Source organism: Mustela nivalis (genome assembly GCF_964662115.1).
Source record: "Mustela nivalis genome assembly, chromosome: 10".
NCBI lineage: Eukaryota > Metazoa > Chordata > Mammalia > Carnivora > Mustelidae > Mustela > Mustela nivalis.
Genome location: NC_139029.1, coordinates 72,714,966 through 72,739,036, shown reverse-complemented (window position 1 = coordinate 72,739,036; position 24,071 = coordinate 72,714,966). Strand labels below are relative to the sequence as shown.

At 38.4% G+C, this 24,071-nt stretch overlaps 1 protein-coding gene across 3 annotated transcripts in view; it reads left to right on the top strand.

The window, feature by feature from the left end:
* Nucleotides 1-2,361, top strand: part of KYAT3 (kynurenine aminotransferase 3) — a 59,063-nt gene extending 56,702 nt beyond the window's left edge. For all 3 annotated transcript variants that reach the window (XM_082688595.1, XM_082688596.1, XM_082688597.1), the window contains one exon: nucleotides 102-2,361. The gene's annotated coding sequence lies outside the window, so the exon portion shown is untranslated. The remainder of the gene's footprint in view (nucleotides 1-101) is intronic.
* Nucleotides 2,362-24,071: the final 21,710 nt, after the last annotated feature.

The window sequence follows — 24,071 nt, the reverse complement described above, 5'->3', positions numbered from 1 at the left end:
TGAAAAACAAATATTTCAGTACCCATGAAATATGAAGAAATATTTCCATTGCTTTTCCAAAATGTTAACCCCACTGTGGCTTTTCTTTTTTTGTTTTTCAGTTGAAATGTATGCGAACACCTCCCAGTACCACTTTACCTCAGGCAGAGTAGCACCGTGGATAAGAACTGTGAGATGCTGGTTGATGCGTCACCTCTCAGTGCTTCAGTTCCCTCATCATAAAAAGGGAATAAAATATAGCACCTACTTTATGACCCCTGGCTGGCTCTGTGGGTAGAGCCTGCAAGTCTTGATCTTAGAGTCATGAATTTCAGCCCCATGTCGGGCATGGAACCTACTTTAAAAAATAGTACCTACTTTAGATGAAGTTTGTGAGGATAAAATGGATTGATATACGTAAAGCCTCAATAAACCCTCAACTAATGTTAGTAGCAGTTCCAGTTCTCCACCATCGTGTGAAAACTCTTGCCACTTATATGCCCTCAACTCCAAGTCCTTTCTTTCTCTACTCACATGTAGTTCCCTCCCCTTCATTAACCAGTGCCTTTGAACTTTGCTCAGAGTTTTGCTTCTCTGTCCCAAATACTGCCAGCTTCCAGAGTGGCTTCAAGGTCCACACGGATTATGGAGGCTTTCAGAACTTTGACCTTACCTTTGGCGATGTTCACCTCTACCCCACTCTCCACTTTAGCCACCCACCCCCTTGGGTACACCCTGGACCTTTCATCATTTAAGGCTGTGTCACCTTTGAGATAGTAAATTAGTCATCTCACACTGTACCCACCTATGCCTATAGTGTTCTCCTGATGTTTCTCATCTGCTCTCAAAATATCACGTCTTGAAACTCACTGTAATTTCATTTCAAATCCACTATTTCTCAAAAAAAAAAAAAAGGTCTATGGCCTTCTTACAGCAGAATCAGAATCAATCCATGAGAATAGATTCTGGTCTTCGCCTTAGACCTGCTGAAAATAATTCAGGATCTGGCCCTTCCAAGGTGATTTTTATGCCAGCTGAATTTTGATAATCACATGGAAGCCTCTATGTCATTCCCGTCAGTCCCCTTATATTTTCCCTGCCCAGCTTAGACTGCGTCATCTTTCACTTCAACCAAGATACTTTTGCTGCCTTGAGTAACTTGCCCATTGTTATATCTCACCTAACTGGTCAAAAACCCTAAAACTTCACCCTGGGATTAAAATGCTTATACTGGGCTGCTGACTACTGCTGTCACAAAATACACATTGTGCAGATACCAACAACCATGAATGAATATCGTTAAGCTTAACTAGATTTAATCCTTCCTTGACCCCCTAATGAGATTTCTTCTACCTATTACCACAACAGCAATTCCTAATACTCTCCTGTTCTCTACCATAGAAATATCCAACTTCCTTTCTCTCTACATCTCAAAGCCCACCAGGACCAGCACAATTAAATCACAGATAATGACCTCATCACCCACTGCTATGAGAAACAAAATGTAAAAACAGATGCTGCCAGACAAACATTGTCAACTGAGATCCTACCAAAAGGCCTATGACCTATCTGCACCAGCATTCATCCTTAATTCATTTCATCCAGGGTTGGGGCAGAATGGGGAGGATTGGTAGGAAGGCAGAACCAGGTCCAGTCATGCAGAAGGAAACCCAGGACCGCAAGAGCTGACTGCTGCACCCCAGTATAAATCCCATGTATAATTTTTACCCTGTCCACTCTTGCTGGGGACATGATGCAGTTTTTGCCAGGATTTAAATCTGCTTTTCACAGTCCTGGACTTGTCCAGTGCTAATCCTACCACCCTTTCTTCTCACACTTTCACTTGGCTCAATCCATTCTCGTATTTTCAGCCTCTGGTTCCCTTCCTCAGCAGTGAGACATGTCCAGATTTCTCTATTAGAAAATTCTCTCCTAAATGCTATCTACTGCCCTGTTATTTCTTTCTCTTCAAGGCAAAACTTCTCCTTCTTTCCTCCTTCCCTCCCCCTCACCTTCCTTCCTTTGTTCCTTCCTTTAACAAATATTCATTGAACTCATACTATGTGACAGACACTAATGTAAGTCTGTTTCTTGGTTTTTCTCTCTTTTTGCCCTTTCTCATTTGTTTTATTTCATAAATTCCAAATGTGAGTGAAATCATATAGTATTTGTCTTTCTCTGACTTATTTCGCTTAGCATTATACTCTCTGCTTCATCCATATCATTGCAAATGACAAGATTTCATTCTTTTTTATGTCCGAGTCATAGTTCATCTTCTTTATTCATTCATCTATCAGTGGACACATGAGTTGCTTCCAGTTTGGCTATTGTAAACAGTGCTGCAGTAACCATATCCAATAAACATATGTCTTTTCAGATAAATGTTTTTGTATTCTTTGGATAAATGCCCAGTAGTGTGATTACTGGATCATAGGATAGTTCTAGTTTTAATTTTTTTGAGAAACCTCCATACCGTTTTCCACAGTGGCTGCACCAGTCTTCATTCCAACCAACAGTGCACAAAGGTTCCTTTTTCTCCACATCCTCACCGATACTTGTTTTGTTTTTTATTTTAGCCATTCTGACAGGTGTGAGGTGGTATCTCATTGTACTTTTGATTTCCATTTCCCTAATGATGAGTGATATTGAGATGTTTTCATTTGTCTTTTGGCCATCTGTATGTCTTTGGACAAATGTCTGTTCTTGTCTTTTGCCCATTTTTTATTTTTTTAATTTTTTTTCAAAGATTTTATTTACTTATCTGACAGAGATCACAAGTAGGCAGAGAGGCAGGCAGAGAGAGAGGAGGAAGCAGGCTCCCCACTGAGCTGAGAGCCTGAAAGCCCGATGCTGGACTCAATCCCAGGACCCTGGGATCATGACCTGAGCCGAAGGCAGAGGCTTTAACCTACTGAGCCACCCAGGTGCCCCTTTTGCCCATTTTTAAAATGAATTATTCATTTTTGGGGTGTTGAGTTGTATCATTTTTTTCTTTTAAGATTTCATTTATTTATTTGACAGAGATGACAAGCAGGCAGAGAGCGGGGGAAGCATGCTCCCTGCTGAGCAGAGAGCCTGATGCGGGGCTCGATTGCAGGACCCTGAGATCATGACCTGCTCAGTGGCTTAACCCACTGAGCCACCCAGGCACCCCATCAGTTCTTTATATATTTTGGATGCTAACCCTTTATCAGATAATGTTATTTGCAAATATCTTCTCCCATTCAGAAGTTGTCTTTTGGTTTCTTTTGTTGTGCAGAGCTTTTTATTTTGATGTAGTCCCAGTAGTTTTTTTTTTAAATTTAATTTTTTTCCCATGTTCCAAAATTCATTGTTTATGTAACACACAGTGCTCCATGCAATACGTGTCCTCCATAACATCTACCACCAGGTTCACCACCCCCCCAACCACCACCCTCTCAGTTTTTTTCTCAGAGTCCACAGTCTCTCATGGTTTGTCTCCCCTTCCGATTTCCGCCAATTCACTTCTCTCCACCTCCCAGTGTCTTCCATGTTGTTCCTTATGCTCCACAAATAAGCGAAACCATATGATAATTGACTCTCTTTGCTTATTTCACTCAGCATAATCTCTTCCAGTCCCGTCTATGTTGATAAAAAAGTTGGGTATTCATCATTTCTGATGGAAGCATAATACTCAATTGTATATATGGACCATATCTTCTTTTCCATTCATTTGATGAAGGGCATCTTGGTTCTTTCTACAGTTTGGCGACAATGGCCATCTGCTATGAACACTGGGGTACAGGTGGCCCTTCTTTTCACTCCATCTGTATCTTTGGGGTAAATACCCAGTAGGGGCAGTTGCAGGGTCATAGGGTAGCTCTGTTTTTAATTTCTTAAGGAATTTCCGCATTGTTTTTCAAAGTGGCTGCACCAACTTGCATTCCAACCAACAGATGTAAGAGGGCTCCCCTTTCTCCATATTGTCTCCAACATTTGTTGTTTCCTGCCTTGCTAATTTTTTTCCATTCTAACTGGTGTAAGGTGGTATCTCAATGTGGTTTTGATTTGAATCTCCTGATGGCTAATGATGATGAACATTTTTTCATGTGTCTGTTAGCCATTTGTATGTCTTCTTTCTAGAATTGTCTGTTCATGTCTTCTGCCCATTTTTTGACGTGATTATCTGTTTTGTGTGTGTGGAGTTTGAGGAGTTCTTTATAGATCTTGGATATCAGCCCTTTGTAGTGTCATTTGTGAGTATTTTCTCCCATTCCATGGGTTGCCTCTTTGTTTTGTTGACTGTTTCCTTTGCTGTGCAGAAGCTTCTGATCTTGATGAAGCCCCCAAAGTTCATTTTCGCTTTTGTTTCCTTTGCCTTTGCCTTTGGAGACATATCTTGAAAGAAGTTGCTGCGGCTGATGTCAAAGAGGTTATTGTATATTTCTCCTCTAGGAATTTGACAGATTCCTGCCTCACTTTGAGGTCTTTTATCCATTTCAAGTTTATCTTTGTATGGTGTAAGAGGATGGTTGAGTTTCATTCTTCTACACATAGCTGTCCAATTTTCCCAGCACCACTTATTGAAGAGACTGTCTTTTTTCCACTGTATATTTTTTCCTGCTTTGTCGAAGATTATTTGACCATAGAGTTACGGGTCCATATCTGGGCTCTCTATTCTGTTCCACTGGTCTATGTGTCTGTTTTTGTGCCAGTACCATGCTGTCTTGGTGGTTACAGCTTTGTTTTAAAGCTTGAAATCAGACAACATGATGTCCCCAGTTTTTGTTTTTTTGGGTTGTTTTTTTTTTTTCAACATTTCCTTAGCAATTCAGGGTCTCTTTTGGTTCCATACAAATTTTAGGATTGTTTGTTCCAACTCTTTGAAAAATGCTGGTGGAATTTTGATGGGAATGGCATTGAAAGTATAGATGGCTCTAGGCAGTATAGACATTTTAACAATGTTTATTCTTCTGATCCATGAGCATGGAATGGTCTTCCATCTTTTTGTGTCTTCTTCAATTTCTTTCATGAGTGTTCTGTAGTTCCTTGAGTACAGATCCTTTACCTCTTTGGTTAGGTTTATTCTCAGGTATCTTAAGGTATCTTAAGGTATTCTCAGGTATCTTAAGGTTCTTGGTGCTAAAGTAAATGGAATTGATTCTCTAATTTCCCTTTTTATTTTTTTTCATTGTCAGTGTATAAGAAAGCAACTTTCTGTACATTGATTTTGTGTCCTGCCACATTACTGAATTGCTGTATGAGTTCTAGTAGTTTTGGGGTGGAGTCTTTTGGCTTTTCCATATAAAGTATCATGTCATCTGCAAAGAGAGAGAGTTTGACTTCTTCTTTGCCAATTTGAATACCTTTTATTTCTTTTTGTTGTCTGGTTGCTGTTGCTAGGACTTTTAGTACCATGTTGAACAACAGTAGCGAGAGTGGGTATCCTTGTGGTGTTCCTGATCTCAAAGGGAAGGCTGTCAGCTTTTCCCCATTGAGGATGATATTCACTGTGGGTTTTTCAAAGATAGATTTTATGAGGTTGAGGAATGTTCCCTCTGTCCCTATACTTTAAATCATTTTAATCAGGAATGGATGCTGTATCTTGTCTAATGCTTTCTCTCCATTAATTGAGAGGACCATGTGGTTCTTTTCTTATTGATTTGTTCTATCACGTTGGTTGATTTGCAAATGTTGAACCACCCTTGCATCCCATGTATAAATCCCACCTGGTCATGGTAGATAATCTTATTAGTGTACTGTTGGATCCTATTAGCTAGGATCTTGTTGAGAATCTTAGCATACATATTCATCAGGGATATTGGTCTGAAATTCTCAGACTTTAGGGGTCTTTACTTGGTTTGGGGATCAGGGTAATGCTGACTTTATAAAAAGAGTCTGGAAGTTTTCCTTCTGTTTCTATTTTTTGAAACAACTTCAGGAGAATGGGTATTATTTCTTCTTTGAATGTTTGGTAGAATTCTCCAGGGAATCCATCAGGTCCTGGGCTCTTGTGTTTTGGGAGATTTTTGATCACTGCTTCAATCTTGTTACTAGATACTGGTCTATTCAGGTTGTCAGTTTCTTCCTAATTCAGTATTGGAAGTTTATAGGTTTCCAGGAATGCATCCATTTCATCTAGGTTGCTTAACTTATTGGCATATAACTGTTGATAATAATTTCTGATGGTTGTTTCTATTTCCTTGGTGTTAGTCGTGTTCTCTCCCTTTTCATTCATAATTTTATTAATTTGGATCTTCTCTCTTTTCTTTTGGATTGGTTTGGCCAATGCTTTATCAATCTTATTGATTCTTTTCAAAACCCATCTTCTAGTTTCATTGATGTGTTGTACTGTATCCCTAGTTTCTATCTCATTGATCTCTGCTCTAATCTTGATTATTTCCCTTCTTGTGCATGGGGTTGGCTTACTTTGTTGTTGATTCTCCAGTTCTCTAAAGGCATAAAGAGAGCTGGTGTATTCTGAATTTTTCAACTTTTTGAGGGAGGCTTGGAGGGCTATGTATTTCCCCCTTAGGACTGCCTTTGCTGTATCTCGCAGGTTTTGGACCAAAGTATCTTCATTCTTATTGGTTTCCATGAATTGTTTAAATTCTTCTTTCATTTCCTGGTTAATCCAAACATTCTTAAGCAGGGTGGTCTTTAGCTTCCAAATGTTTGAGTTCCTTCCAAACTTTTTCTTGTGGTTGAGTTCCAGTTTCAAAGCATTGTGGTCTGAGAATATGCAGGGAATCATCTCAGTCTTTTGGTATCAGTTGAACCCTGATTTGTGACACAGCATGTGGTCTATTCTGGAGAAAGTTCCATGTGCACTCGAGAAGAATTAGTGTTCTATTGTTTTAGGGTGGAATGTTCTATATATATCTATGAGGTCCATCTGGTCCAATGTATCATTCAATGCTCATGTTTCTTTATTGATTTTCTGCTTGGACAATCTGTCTGTTACTCAGAGTGGCATGTTAAGATACCCTACTATTAATGTATTCATATCAATATGACTTTTATCTTGATTAACAGTTGTCTTATGTAGTTGGCTGCTCCTATATTGGGCGCATAAATATTTACAATTGTTAGATCTTCTTGGTGGATAGACCCTTTAAGAATGATGTAGATCCTTCTTTATCTCTGACTACAGTCATTAGTTTAAATCTAATTTATCTGATATGAGAATTGCTACCCCAGCTTTCTTTTGAGGTCCATTGGCATGAAAGATGCTTCTCCATCCCTTCACTTTCAGTCTGGATGTATCCAGGTAGTTTATTTTTGCTTTTATTTCCTCTGTCTCCGGAGACCTATCTAGAAAAATGTTGCTATGGCCCATATCAGAGATATTACTGCCTGTGCTCTCTTCCAGGGTTTTTAATGGTGTCAAGTCCCACCTTGGTCTTTAATCCATTTTAAGTTTGTTTTTAAGTATGGTATAAGAAACTGGTCCAGTTTCATTCTTTTCCATATAGATGTCCAGTTTTCTGAACACCATTTGTTGAAGAGATTTTCCTTTTCCCATTGCATATTCTTGCCTCTCTTGTTGAAGATAAATTGACCATATAATTATGGATTTGTTTCTGTGCTTTCTATCCTGTTCCATAGATCTATGTGTCTGCTTTTGTGCCAGTATCATACTGTTTTGAATACTATAGATTAATAGTATAACTTGAAATATGATATTATGATACCTCCAATTTTGTTTTCCTTGTTCAAGATTGTTTTGGCTGTTTGGAGACTTGTGTGGTTCCATACAAATTTTAGGATTATTTGTTCTAGTACCGTGAAAAATGTTGGTATTTTTATAGGAATTACATTAAATCTATGGATTGCTTTGTGCAGTATGGACAACTTAATGATATTTGTTCTTCCAATCCATGAACATGGAATACATTTCCATTCGTGTCATCTTCAATTTCTTTGGATCATTTTTTTTAAAATTTTACTTATTTGACAGAAACAGAGAAAGAGCACATGTAGGCAGAGCAGCAGGCAAAGAGAGAGGGAGAAGCAGACTCCACTGAGCAGGAAGCCTGACATGGGGCTCGATCCCAGGACCCTGGGATCATGACCTGAGCTGAAGGCAGATGTTTAACCAACTGAACCATTCAGGTGCCCCTCATCAATGTTTTATAGTTTTCAGAGTACAGGTCTTTCTCTTCCTTGTTTAATTTTATTCCTAGATATTTTTATCCTTTTTGGTGCAATTGTCAATGGGGTTGCTTTCTTAACTTCTCTCTGCTGCTTCATTAATAGTGTATAGAAATACAAAAGATTTTTGTGTGTTGACTTTGTATCCTATGATCTTACCGAATGTCAAACTTATACATGGAAATTGTATGAAGAAAAGAAGTAGACCAGGATAGAGGAGAATGAAAGTGTTAGGGAAGCAATTTGGAATGTTAAACACTTCATCAGGTAGGTCTCATGGAGGGACCATGGAGGCCGACTTAGAGGAGGGAGGGACCATTGTGGAGATCTTCAGGAGCAACATTCTAGCCAGAAGGAATAACCAGTGCAAAGACTATAATTGGAGGGTGTATTCAGCATATTTGATGAGTACCAAGAGTCTGGTATGGCTGGATATAATAACCAAGGCACAAAGTAGCAAGTATGAGGTCAGAGAAGTAATGTAGTGTAAGGGTAGTGTTAGGATAATGGTTCAATCCAGACAACCAAGGTACCACTTTATACTTATTTTTAACATTTAAAATAATGTTTATTGCAGCATTGTTTGTAATTATGCCAAACTGGGAACAACCAAAGTGTTCAACAGTCAATATCTGGGGTATACTAATAAAATGGAATAGCATACAGCAATGAAAAGTCACAACCTACAGCTAATCACATGAATGAATTTCATCAGCACTGTTCTCATAGGGTTTCTTCACAGGGTCTTTAAAGAATAAGCTGGAGTTCTCAGTAGACAGAGTGTTCTATACTAGAATCTAATACTCTGATTATTGAAACCTCAAATGCCCACCCCAGCATTTGGGTTTCTACAATTTCTATGACCACTGGAGGGCTTCCATATTTTGATCCAATAGTCAGGCCTAGTACTGGTTCATAGCAAACACTTTGTTTCAGTGAATCAAGGGACAGAGGTTACCATCCTTTCCACTTGGCTGGGATGAAAAGAGTTGACTTTGGGAGGAGGAAGGCATGGATTTTAAACATGGAATCTGTGGGTGAATAGTGCAATATCGGACCAAAGAAAATTTTAAACTCTAGCCTAACATCTCTAGGGATTTAGAAGCCAAGGCTAGATCTGAGGCTTCCAGGTGCCTGATTAGATATCCAGGTTAGAGATACACTGCTACAGCGTGAAACCCAAAAGGGGTTGGACAGAAGGGTCTGCAAGAACCTAAGACTAACAGAACAAGAGCATTAGGATCGGCTTTGGTTGGTTTGCCCCGCTCACACCTAGCACCTTGCTCTATGTCTTAGACTGGTTCCTGGTGATCTCTATTGCAGCTTTTGCTCAAAGTAGTTGCTCCTCACATTAAATCACAGCTGCCTTGTGCTCCTTTAAGAGTTTCAAGGCTCTTCCCCCTTCATTGAATAATGGGTGCTTGATCTTCTCAAACAGAGGCTTCGGTCTTTTATTCCTCTTTCCTGCTGTTGGGAATACATTCCTCATAATCTGTTCTTGAGGGGACTCCAGGTTCTTGAAGTCTTTACATCTCTTCAGAGTGTCACTCTGGCTGCTATGCTGAGAATAGACCACAGGGTCAGCAAAGGTTGAGATAAGGAGACCTAGTACAGTAATTCACATAAAAGATCATTGTGGTGGCAATGGAAGGTGATAAATGGTCAGATTCTGGATATATATTTTAAGGCAGGACCAAAAGGATTTGCATAACAGTTTATAAAAGGAATCAAAAGTATGTCCATGAAGTGTGTAAATTGCCAACGTTAGAATTTGTATCATCGACTTACTTTGACAATACTCTTAATGGTAGAAGCCCTTCTCACATTTTTGTCTCTCTTTATGTTTTTTCATATGCTTCCTTTTTACCATTAAGAGAGACCCATGTTTTACATCTCCTATATTCTTTTCCTCTATCAGAGACTTCTTAAAATGACATATCAAGAAATAAAGATTTAAGTTAAATAAGAAAGCCTTATCTATTTAATCCTAACCTTAAATTTGTGTACACCTCTGTTGTCTTTGGAAACTAATGAAGCTTTCTCTTTAACATGGTCTTTCTGAACCATTTATTTCACTTTCCATCTGGGAATTAGGTATTCTGCATCTTCAGAGTAGTTCTCTTCCTCTTCCTTGTGCTGAATGAAGGTAAACTGGATACTTTAGCTCTTCTGCCGCCCTCCCCTTTTTTTTCTTTTCTTTTCCTTTAAGGGTGACTTGAGGTTTAGTAATCTCTACTTCAGCACCCTCAGATGTGGTCCTAGATCTTCTCATTTTACAGATATTCCCCATGCTTGTGCCTACAGATGACTCTTGCATCTGGATATTGTCTTCCTTCTTCACTCAGCTTGTCTTTTTTCTGTAACTTATTTTCTGTTTTTCTGTAACAATGTTATCATTAGTTTTTACTTAGCTTCAACTACATCTACTTAAATATTAATATTAAATAATTTGTCAACTACTCTAAGGGCACAAAGGATCTTATATTTTTTACTGTCTTAGGAAATAAACCAGGCTTTCTTGGTGCTTATTCTGGTGGGTTGTTATGAAACTGAAATTAAATAAATTTTAAAAAATTTAGTTACTATTTAAAGCACTTACTAATTTTCATTGCTTTTCTTTATAGGTACTGCACTACCTCAATAAATTTTGCTGCTTGTTCTTTTGTTTCAAATTCCGTAAAGGTAGATCCCTTTGAATCTCCAGTAGATTTATAATGTGGTAGACTTATTTAAGCAGCATTGCCACATTTTTCAAATACTTCAATCCAGCTGTGATTAACATTTTAGGGAAATAACCCCTATGTGCTAAATTAGGAGCAATATTAAATATATAGGGATTCTTATTCAGAATGTCAATAGATTCTACTTGGAATATTTTTTAAAAAGAAGAAGAAGAAGAGTCCAATTTTTGGCCTGAGCAAAGGCCAGGATTGAGTGTTCTCACTTAAGGCAAGAAGACTCCAGGAGGAGCTGTCTTGGAGGAAGGTCAGGAGGTCAGTTTTGAACACGTTTGAGTTTGAGAAAAGAGCTCAAAGATGATGGATAAGCAGCTAGAGGGTCAGCTTGGAGTTTAGGGAAGAGGCTAGAGATTTATACATCTGAGAATCTGTGCTTATTCATGATATTTAGAAATGAGAGTGGATAGAGGCATCAAATATGTCAGTATTAGCAACAAGAAGAACTGATGACTTAGCCCAGAAGTTTTGCAAATCTTTACTGCAAAGTGGAATAACTCCTGAAAGTTTTTTCACTTGATAACTCCACTTTCTCTCTCTCTCTCTCTCTCTCTCTCTCTCACACACACACACACACACACACACACACACACATACACACATACACCTCTATAGTCTGGATTCCTTGCCCAATATTGTGCTAAGTTTTTTTTTTTTTTTTTTTTAATTTTTATGAACATATAATGTATTATTAGCCCCAGGGGTACAGGTCTGTGAGTCACCAGGTTTACACACTTCACAGCACTCACCATATGTACTAAGTTTTCTAAAGATCTCCATCCATGTTCTGGATTCTTAGTCCTATCAGGCTTTAGCTCTTAGTATTCACTGCTGCAGACCACTCTGGCCCTCTTAAACCCTATCCTTTCTTGTTCCTGTTGACACTGCACATCTGTGAATAGCTTCCTTTCAGTCTCCTTTGCCTGTTCCTCAAATATTGGTATTTTTTCTTTTCTACACTTGATCTTGGCCAAAAGGCTGAGAAGCAATTGGTATTTTGTCTTTCACACTAAATAACTTAATTTACCCTCTATGTGCTAGGGACCCCCAAATTTGTGTATCCAGCCAAGTCCTTTCTGTTGAATTTCAGACCCATATACCCAACAGTCCATTTGTCGTCTTCTGTGGATGTTTCACAGGCAAACCCTATACCCAGTTTGGTCTCCTCAACTAATGATGCCACCAATCCAGTTGCTCAAGTCAGAAAACCGAGAAATCACTCTTTTCTCTTCACACCCAACTCCTGTATATAGTGTCCTAACTATCTCTTAAATCCATCATCTCTCTGCCCCCAACTGCAACCCCCTCTGGTACAGGTCAATATCATCTCTGAAGTAGACTACCAGTCAATTTCTTAACAGTTCTCCCTGCTTGCCCCTTGCAATCCACTATCCTTGTAGACCAAATATGAGCTTCCTAAAATGCAAATATGATCATGTTACATATATTAGTGAAGCATATGCATGTTGCAAGTTTAAATCAAATAAAAAGGAATTTTCTTTTTTAGCTGAACACTTGAGGAGTAGTCTAGTTTCAGTTACAGTTTGGTCCAGGGTGCAGATTATAATCTGTTAACAAGCTTTGTCTTATAGTTCTGTCCTCTCTGAGTCAGCTTTAGCTTCAAGTTGCCATGTCTTATGATAGCAAGTTAGTTGCAGGAATTTCTAAGTATCATATGGTCGCACTAGCCAAATCCAACAAGAAAGGGACACTTTCTCTCTCTGAAGCTCCAGCATTGGTCAGACTGTGTTATACTAGTCCATCCCTGAGCTGCCTGGTGTGCCAAGGGGATTGGTTATGCTCAATATCTTCAGCCAATGTGAGGTCAACTCAACACAAACTATACTGGTTGACAGAAGGGACAGAATGATAAAGAGAGAAGATGAATGAGCAAACATCTTAAGTAACTTAAAACACTTTAATGACTCTTTATCACTCTAAATGTAAGGGCTGCTCTCCTCATCAGGACCTGCAGTGTCCTGCATGATATGGTCTTGCCTTCTTCCTAGTCTCATCTTTCCTGGTCATATTTTCAAACTCATGGGTCTGGTCATACTGAGTTCATTTCAGTTTCTAAATGAGGTTTGTTTTTTTTTTTTTTTTCTCTCTCTGCCTTTTAAAACAAGTCATTTTTTGACATTTGTGCTTAAAATTGAATGGTATAATGCTCAGTATTATGTGTCAACTTGGCTGGGCCATGATTCCCAGATATGTGATCAAAAATTATTCTGGATGTTTCTGTAAGGGTGCTTTAAGGTGAGGTTAACATTTAAATCAATGAACTTTGAGTAAATCAAATTCCCCTCCAAGATGTGGGTGGCCCTCATCTAATCAGTCAAAGGCCTGAGAACAAAAACCTAACCTCCCCTGAGCAAGAGAGAGTTCTGCCAGCAGACAGACTTCAAGCCTGAACTGCAACATTGTGTCTTTGGGTCTTGGGACTGCAGACCCATCCTGCAGATTTTGGACTTGCTAACATCCATAATCACATGAGTCAATTATCTCTCTCTCTCTCTCTCTCTCTATATATATATATATATATATACACACATATGTACACACAAAACCATTGGTTCTCTTTTTCTGGAGAATTCTGACTACTGCAGGTAGATTAGCAAAAATAAAATAAGTTGTCTATAAATTCCCCAAATTAGGTGAGAAGTCATACAGTGACATCATGCCATATGATAGTAAGAGATACAGATTTGCATAGGAAACGATGAATTTCAGCAGATCTTTATGGAAGAAAGGAAGGGAGTATGGAGAAACTATAACTGGGCTAACCAAAAGCCATTTATATCCTCCTTCTCTTCTGAGCACGTCTACATAGAGGCTTTTAAAAAGCTAAACTTTCCAATTTCTCAGCTTCCCTTACAACTAATCGAAAGTGCCCAAGAAGAGGTTCCATTCGTGGAAAAAGATAAAAGGCAAAGACACTCTGAGACTGTCTTTTCTGTCCTTTTCACCTTGCTACCTACTTCCTGCCTGGAATGTAGAAGTAAGGTCTGGAGATACTGCAGCCAGACTGCATTCATGCAGCAGCTGGCATGAGAGAGAATGCCTACATCATAAGGATGGCAGAGCAGAAAGGTGGGAAGAGACTGGGACCCTGGAAGCAATTTGGAGCCATGGTACCTACCCCCAGATTTCGTAATGCATGAAGCAAATAAGCCTCTATTTGTTTTAAGTTACTATAGCAGGGTTTTCTCTTATCTACAAAGATCAAATTTTTCTTCTGGAAGGTAAACTGACATGATGAAAATTCCTTTAGGCAGAAAAAGATGCTGATCAGAAGGTTCCTGCTCCTACAGGAAAAGACAGTGAGGGCCTGAAGGATTTAGTATGAGAGAAAGGCAAATAATCACCAATCTTTGTCAAATTTGTGAATTTTTCCCATCATGAAAACAATTATATAACTACATAATTACCAAATATTTAAATCAAAAATTATTCCCAAATAAAGCAAGGAGTCTCCTCGCTCTCAGCTGGATAAACCCAAGGGTGAAACAAAACAAAACAAAAACCTCAACCATGTTCTTGAGACATGAGAATTTCATTTTATTGCTGCTCTGAGAATACATCTAATTACTCAATCATGCCAATTAAATAGGAAGTTCACCTGCTGACAAACAGCCATCTTGGGATATAACAGAATAAATTGTAGAAATAATTGGATTTTCTAATCAATATTAACTTCATCATATTACACAGCTACTACTTTCCTTTACATTTAGATACAGCATTTTTTTCTTATGTGAAACTTTCCATTGTAGCAAAGTCTCATGGTTTAAAAGATGAATAATTTAATCCTTTTCTCAGTGAGCATGGTTATCCTGTCTGAAGCATTATTTTCACAAACTCTTTTATCCTTCTCATTAGTTAGCCATTAAAAGCATAAATATCATACTTTAGCTGAAACCATAGAGCTGTATCTTCTATCACAACTCCATTTTGTGTGTGAATTTCTGAGTTGACTTATTTTAACATCACTTTTATAATTATTCTTGGAGTGTTCTGTTGACCTACATATGTGTGAAAGAGTACAAAACTCATGAAAACTGTTCAGTTTTCTAGATACTTGAAAATGTTTTTTTTTTTTTTAATCAGATAGAGGGCTAGTATACAAAATCTATAAAAACTTATCAAACTCAACACCCAAAAAACAAATAACCCAGTCGGGAGATGAGCAGAAGACATGAACAGACATCTCTCCAAAGAAGACATACAGATGATCAACAGACACATGAAAACATGCTAGATACCACTCATCATCAGGGAAATACAAATCAAAACCACAATGAGATACCACCTCCTGCCTGTCAGAATGGCTAAAATTAACAAGTCAGGAAATGACAGATGTTGGTGAGGATGCGGAGAAAAGGAAACCCTTCTACCCCGCTGGTGGGAATGCAAGCTGGTGCAGCCTCTCTGGAAAACAGTATGGAGGTTCCTCAAGATACTAAAAATAGAGCTACCCTATGACCCAGCAATTGCACTACTAGGTATTTATCCTAAAGATACAGAAGTGTTGATTCAAAAGGGCCCTTGCAGCCCAGTGTTTATAGCAAAACTATCAACAATAGCCAAATTATGGAAAGAGCTGAAATGTCCATCGACTGATGAATGAGTAAAGAAGATGTGGTGTGTGTATATATATATATATGTATATATACATATATATGCCTAATATATACTATATGCCTACTATATATATATATATATATATACACACCACATCTTTATATATATAAATACATATATATATATTATATACATACACACACACAATGGAATATTACTCAGTCATAAAAGAATGAAACTTGCCATTTGCAACAACATGGATGGAACTAGAAGGTATGATGTTAAGTAAAAAAGTCAGTCAGAGAGAGACAAATACATTATTTCACCCATGTGGAATTTAAAAAACAAGACAGATGAACATAGGAGAAGGGAAGGGAAAATTAAATAAGATTAGAAACGGGTGCCTGTGTGGCTCTGTCAGTTAAAAGTCTGCCTTCATTTCAGGTCATGATCTCAGTGTCCGAAGATTGAGCCCCACATTGGGTGGGGAGCCTGCTTCTCCCTCTCCTTCTGCCTTTCCCCTCCCCTGCTTGTGCGCGCGCTCTCTCTCTCAAATAAAATAAAATAAGATAAAAACAGAGAAAGAGGCAAACCATAAGAGACTATAGCTAAGAGATCAAACTGAGGGTTGCTGGGAGTCGGGGAGGTAGGATGGATGGCTAAATGGGTGATGGGCATTAAGGAGGGCACTTGTTGGGATGAGCACTGGGTGTTTCATGTAGGTGATGAATCACTAAATCCTATTCCTGAAACCAATACTATACTGTTGTTAACTGACTTTAATTTCAATTTAAGGAATATTAACAGAAAAAAAAAGAGCATAAATACTAGTGATAGAATCAGGACATCAGAAGGCATGCTCAAAACATTTTGATAGGTGTTGTGAAATTGCCTTCCAGAAATGTTGCACTGATTTAAATTTTTATTTTCCCATGCTTGGAGAGCAGGCATGGAGCTATCCTTTCAATATCATTTTAGACAGAAAAGCAGACCCTGATTAGAAGTATTTGCCAGGCAAAAGGAAGGCGGATATAATTTCAAGCTTGTGTGTGTGTGTGTGTGTGTGTGTGTGTGTGTGTGTGTGTGTGTTTGCATGTGTATATATGTACTACCTGACTTTAAAATGTTTGCAGACCACTAATTATCTTGGGACCAGAGCCAATTGTAGCTTTGAGTTCTATATCTTGGGACCAGGGTTCCAGAGATTCAGGCAGAGTCCTTTATTAATTAGCTGGAGTCCTCAGCACAGAGGATTCAGAAGCCAGGAAGAAGGCTCTGAGACAAGCTAGTCATATCTGCAGTTTTAGAAACAATCATGGCTCAGTGGGTCAAAGCCTTTGCCTTTGGCTCTGGTCATGATCCCAGGGTCCTGGGATCAAGCTCCGAATGGAGCTCTCTGCTCAGCAGGGAGCCTGCATCCTCTCTGCCTGCCTCTCTGCCTACTTGTGATCTCTGTCTGTCAAATAAATAAATAAAATCTTTAGAGAAAAAAAACAAAAACAATCTTTGGTCTTCAATAAACCATTCCTAAATGAAGGACATGGACCAAAGAGAGCCAATGGTTAAAGACAAAATTAAAACAAAGGACCAGTGGTGTGCTGAGGGCCAAATTCCATTTTCAGAAATTCCAATTTTTGTTGAGTGCCTACTATATGCTGGACTCTGCTTTAGGTGCTGGAGGACCTCATGGAAGGGGAGGATATTAGGGGAGGATATAGATTTTTTTAGATGATAAATTAAGAGAAACATATTGTAAGTTCCATGGTGAGATATAGATATAGTTATATCTATCTATCTATCTATATATGTCTTTAGGGTTTTCTATGTACAGTATCATATCATGTGTGAAGAGTGAAAGTTTGACTTCTTCTTTGCTGATTCGGATGCCTTTTATTTCTTCATGTTGTCTGATTACTGAGGCTGGGACTTCCAGTATTATTTTGAACAGCAGTGGTGAAAGTGGATATCCCTTAGTGTTCCTGACCTTAGGGGGAAAGCTCTCAGTTTTTTCCCCATTGAGGATGATACCAACAGTGGGTCTTTCATATGTGGCCTTTATGATATTAAGGTATGTTCCTCCTATCCCTACTTTCTGAGGGTTTTTTATCAAGAAAGGATGCTGTATTTTGTCAAATGCTTTTTCTGCATCTATTGAGAGGATCATATGGTTCTTATCCTTTCTTTTATTAATGTGATATATCATGTTGATTATTTTGCAAATATTGAACCACCCCCAAAGCCCAGGAATAAATCCCACTAGATCGTGGTGAATGGTCCTTTTTTTTTTTTTAAAGATTTTGTTTACTTATTTGACAGAGATCACAAGTAGGCAGAGAGGCAGGCAGAGAGAGAGGAGGAAGCAGGCTCCCCGCTGAGCAGAGAGCCCAATGATGCTGGGCTCAATCCCAGGACCCTGAGACCATGACCTGAGCCGAAGGCGGAAGCTTTAACCCCCTGAGTCACCCAGGCACCCCTGAATGGTCCTTTTAATGTACTGTTGGATTCTTTTTTCTAGTATCTTATTGAAAATATTTGCATCCATGTTCATTAGGGATATTTCCTTATAATTCTCCTTTTTTAGTGGGTCTTTGTCTGGTTTTGGAATCAAGGTAATGCTGGCCTCATAGAATGAGCTTAGAAGAAGTTTTCCATCCATTTCTATTTTTTGGAACAGCTTCAGAAGAGTAGGTATTTTATGCTCTTTAAACATGGAGCGCCTGGGTGGCTCAGTGGTTTAAAGCCTCTGCCTTCAGCTCAGTCATGATCTCAGGGTCCTGGGATCGAGCCCCGCATCGGGCTCTCTGCTTGGCGGGGAGCCTGCTTCCTCCTCCTTCTCTCTCTGCCTGCCTCTCTGCCTACTTGTGATCTCTATCTATCAAATCAAATAAATAAATCTTTAAAAAAAAATTCACTCATAAATATGAACAAGAATGTTCATGACAGCATTGTTCATAATACAAAAAACCTGGAAATATCAAATTCCTCCATTATTGGTGGTATAGTTAAATAAATTATGGTATCTAATGAAGAAATGCATTTCATTTCTGCCACTTGAAATATAACTAATAGACTACTGAATATGATCTGTATGTACAAATAAAACAAAAACACATGAGTAGATTAATAGGCCCGGGTACAATATGGGTACATTTACACGAGTCTGAATGTGCAAATTAGATATTGGAATATATAAAAATTTTAACACAGTTTTTCTTGTGCTCAGAATTTTAAATGCTTTTAATATCTCCAAATTAAAAATTTGTTTAATATTTTAAACAGGCCCAGTGCTTATGCAAATGCAATATGGCAGTGTCAACTGAGCTGGAAACAGTGCCATCTTTTGGCCAAAGTCCTGAGTTGGGAGGGAGTTTGGCCAAAGTCCTGAGTTGGGAGGGACTGACCACCAGTATGGTATGGTGCCCCTCCTTTGCTCTTTTTAGACATCACCTTTTGTTCCCAAAATAGGAGTAGTTGTCTACAGTACTTTACAATTGATCTTAAGAAATCACATAAGCTTTCTCTCTTTTTATTTCATACTCAGGATTTACAATTTCCATTAATAGATCCAAATACTTCCGAGTTCTAAATAAAAGTACTTTAAAGTATGGGGGCGCCTGGGTGGCTCAGTGGGTTAAAGCCTCTGCCTTCTGCTCAGGTCATGATCCCGGGATCCTGGGATTGAGGCCCGCATCAGGCTCTCTGCTCTGCAGGGAGCCTGCTTCCTCCCCTCTCTCTCTCTGCCTGCCTCTCTGCCTACTTGTGATCTCTCTCTCTCTCTCTCAAATAAATAAAATCTTTAAAAAAAAAAAAGTACTTTAAAGTATGATTTTTATCACAGTGTCATATAGTAGTTTGAAAGCAAACCATCCCTAAATTCTCATTAACTCAACTTTAATTCTCATTGAAGTGTAGCTAATATGTTACCCTGGAACAATTTTATGAGTATTTTGAAAGAATCAAACATGTCTAGGTATTTTAGATGTAGAGATGGGTGACCGTTTAGTCTGGTGGAAAACTCTCAGGATTTCTATTGCAAAATCAGACTCATGATCTTGGGTTCTTGGGGCATCTTTTTTTTTTTTTTTTTTAAACGTTAACTTCCACATAACAAAAAAGAAAGCAGAAAGATATAACCATTCCCTCATTTGCAAAATCGACACTAATGTAAGAGTACGGCAAGAGTTTAACAGGCCTGAAAGAGGAAAGTGATAAATCCACAGACCTGCTAGAAGCGAACATTTGATGAGAGTCTACAAAGTTGGCCGGAGTGTTCAGAACAGATGAAAGCAACATGGGCTTGTTATCCAGGTTTTATGTTGCATCTTGATGCAATGCCATAGAATAAAGTCATTAAAACCATGAAAAATGGCTAACCCATCGTGAACTTTGTCGTTTTAATTAAAAAGCTACATTCAAACTTACTTTGGCTTTTCTTTAACTTGAAAAAAGCCACCCCAGGAAAAGTATTCTTTACAACCAATCATATACCAAATATCACCTCTATTAAGTTCTATTTGGGAATTGTTACTTACTGTCAGTCATTAAGAGACCTGGTTTAGCAGTAAGTACGCTGTTAGTACTCACGTGCTAATAATACCAGTAATGAGAGCAAGGACTCTTTGTGATGTGTGAACATGAAGCACTGAGCAGACTACCCATCTTGACTAAGATCAGTGGTAGAACAGTGGGTGGCAAATGTTTTCCTTCACAAGTGTGGGGCAGGGTCCTTTCATCTCCTTAATGCGAAGGAATAAAATACTAGGTAGGAAAGGTCAGAAAATAGCTAGAATGAGCTGGTTTAAAGGACAGTTTTGTGGAAGGGAGAAAGCACGAAGGAAGCAAAAAAAGAAAAAGGAAAAGCCATAAATGGGAAAACTCTTGGTAAACCTCACTAATTTGGTCTAATTATGGTGAAGAACAGTCAGAATAGTGATATTTTAAATATATTATTTCATTCATTCAACCAATAACTCACACGAGCCAACATTTATTGGGTGTCTTCTGTGTGCCAAAGATTAGTCACAAAGGTTGGAGGAAAATTATGATGCCTCAGCCCTCAGTGAGCTCACTGCAGCTTCCTTTCAAGCACCCAAAATAACAGAATGGGCTGTGGTCAAGAATTGCTTAGAACAGATCCTTAGTGCATGCATTGGTTTTACCACCTAAATTATACTAAGGCTTAAGGGACCTTCTACATATTGTTCCCCTATTTCAAAGGGAAAGATCGCTTCCTGTTTTGTAGTATTACTACCAAAGCTACAGTATTCCTATTTGTCACATTTATCTGGCTTCCAATCCTATATTATTATAAATAACATTGCAGTGGACATCTTCATGAACAGAGTGTCCCTCATGAACAGATGATTTCCTTACTCTGGTTCTCAGAAGTGGGCTTACTAGCTCACATCTAAATCATTCTTGGAGTAATGCCAAATTGCTTTCTAAAAGGTTGAATCAATTTATAGTAGTGAGATGCTTGACAGTAAAGAGAGGAGCAATTTTATATTCTTGTCACATGGTCATCCTTTATACTAATACTTTCAGAGTTTTTATTTAATGTTCAAATCACATGAGATTATTTGAAAATAGGTATTTCTACAATTAGGTTTTTAGCATGTGATTTTCATGCAAACAGTAAATATCTAATGTTATAATTTAGTCTTGAAGAAAGTGTGAAGTAACGTGTCACATGAACATGAACATGTTTCACGTTCTCATTTTACCCCAATAGTTCATCAGGGCACTCGAAAACTACTAAGAGAAATGTAGAGGTGAATCTTATCTACTCTCCAGTAAATGTGCTTTAAAAAATTTTTAGGAAATTGTAATCTCATATATCACTCCATTTCCCCATATTTTTTATTATAAATGAGACAGTTGTTATTTGGGAGAAAAACTAGGTTTTGGGGGGAGTAGCAATATTAGTTTTAAGACAGAATAAAACAGCACTAAACAGTGCATCATAACTTTTGATGTCATATGCTTAATGCCAAATGATATCTTTTTGAAAAAATACTCATTTTAATAGTCATTAGGCTATTAAAATGAACCTCTTAGAGTTTTGTTTCATTTTGCTTTTATCAGAGTAATTTATTTTTTTTAAGATTTTATTTATTTATTTGATAGAAAGAGAGAGAGAGCAAACACAAGCAGGAGGAGCAGCAGGCAGAGGGAGAGGGAGAAGCAGGCTCCCCACTGAGCACGGAGCCCGATGCAGGACTCAATTCTAGGACCTTGGGACCACGACCTGAGCCGAAGGCAGAAATACTCAACTGAATGAGCCACCCAGGTGCCCCTTATCAGAATAATTTAGAAGTTTAAAAGTAAACTACTACTCAATGAACATTGAATTAACAAGTGAATTAATTTCTAACACTTTTCCTTCCTGATCTGTAAAAAGATAACTGAGAGTTAATATTTTCTATTTGTACATTATTAATGTTTTAAGCCTAAATTCCACTTCTCAGCGTGTGGAGAAGCTACTGACTTTTCTCAGTGAAAAGCTAGTTTATTCTCAAGTGAAAAGACAAGCTAGCTGCCGATACTGGCGAATAAAAGGTGTCACATAAATCAACAAACAAATGGAAAAGTTAAATTCAGGATCACATATGCAAGGACTTTTAGCAATGGGAGATGAGCCAGGCACAGTTCAGTGTAGGCAGAACACGGTCTGACAAACACAAGTATCCTTAGGCAGACAGCTGATCAGAATATTTTAGAGCACAGCTGTCCCATAAAATCAAGCCCACATGATTGCTGCAGGTACACTGCTTGCTGAATCCATTCCCTGATCTTAAAGTCTGTAAATTGAATTTCTGTACACTGAGCTTCTAATAGGAGGGATACTTTATGGACTCTGATGCCCGATTGCCAGGGTTCAAATTCCAGCTCTGCAATTTACTAACTGTGTGATTTCAGGCTATTCTTAACCATCCCATGCCTCAATTTCCCTCTCTCTGTTAAATGGGGACAACAATAGTATCCAGCACATAGCGTTGGTGGAAAGATTAAATGAGTGAATACATGCAAAGCCTTAAAATAGCACCTGGCACATATCAAGCACTCTAGGAGTGTATGTTGCTATTATTAATTTCACTATTATTAATTTTTATTACTACTTTTATCTGAATTTAAAGAAAACTTTATGTCATTGGGGCTCCTGGGTGGCTCAGTGGGTTGGGCCTCTGCCTTTGGCTCAGTTATTGATCTCAGGGTCCTGGGATCAAGCCCCGCAGCATGTTCTCTGCTTGGCAGGGAGCCTGCTTCCCCCTCTCTCTCCGCCTGCCTCTCTGCCTACTTGTGTTCTCTTTCTCTGTCAAATAAATAAAATTTTTTAAAAAAGAAAACTTTATGTCTTTATTAAAAAGTCAAAATGCTATTGAATGCTTCTACAAATATAATCTGTATTTCCCAGGGCACAGTACTTGGGGCCCCAGAATACAATATCCATTACACAGTAATGTAAAGTAAAAGGCTTACAGAGAAGAACGAAAAGTTTAAGAGTCTGGCGTTTCTTGTTTTGAATTCTACCTCCACCATTAACTTATCCTGCGACTCTGGGCTGTTTACCTCCTCAACCTCTCTAAGCCTTTAGAAGGAGAATAATATTATCTTGCCTGATGTGATAACCAAGAATGAGATAACATAAGTGGAATGTGAGATACCTAACAGATGGCCTGCTGCATAAGGACCTCAGTTCTTGAAGGTCCATAAGGGGCCCTCCATGTCCCTCTCTGGCTCCCGGCCACTTTCAGCAAGGTCTTACTGTTCAGCCTGGTGAAACCAAACACTGCAGAGCAACACCCAAGGCAATCACCAACTAAAAACTCTGTGTGTAGAGATATCATTGGCAATATAGGAAGTATTATAATGTTATATTTAAAAAGGTTTACAAGTCCCTATTTTTTAGACAGGCACACTAAAATATGAGCCAGGGTAATAGATGGGATTTGTTTTTAAAATGCTTTAGGGGCACCTGGCTGGCTCAGTCAGTGGAGTGCCCAACTCTTGATCGTGGGTCACAAGTTCAAGCCTGATATTGGGCGTGGAGCCTACTTAAAAACAAATAAAATAAAATAATAAAGTGCTTTAGCAAGGGGAGACATAGAAGAAGAAAGGATACATGATACAAATGTGGCAAATACTGGATAATTGTTTAATCAGGAAGAGAGGTAAATGAAGATTTGTTACATCATACCCTTTAATTTTTAGTGTGTTCAAACATCTTCATACATGATAAAAATTCTGGAAAATTTAAAAAACTCTCACATTTCTAGAAGTAATACATAATCACATTAGTCACAAGGCACATGAAGCTTATCTAATATTCTAGGCATTTTATCCCATTTCCAAGAGTCCAAGTCAGATCTGGCCATAAATTTCACTGAATCCTTCAGTCTTCCAAACCTAGCAGAATATGTCATCTAATTCCCAAACAAATATTTGTCAAACCTTGCTTAGGTCAGGAAAATGTTATTTTCTCCAAAGTCACTATAACAAGACACTTAAATATCAATGTTTACAAAAGTGAGGCCACAAGATAGATTTAATGAACCTCCACCACATTACACCAAGTAAAAGAAGCCAGACACAAGAGACATGTTATATGATTCCATTTACATGAAAAGCCCAGAAAAGTGGCTCCTGGGCTGGAAGTTGAAT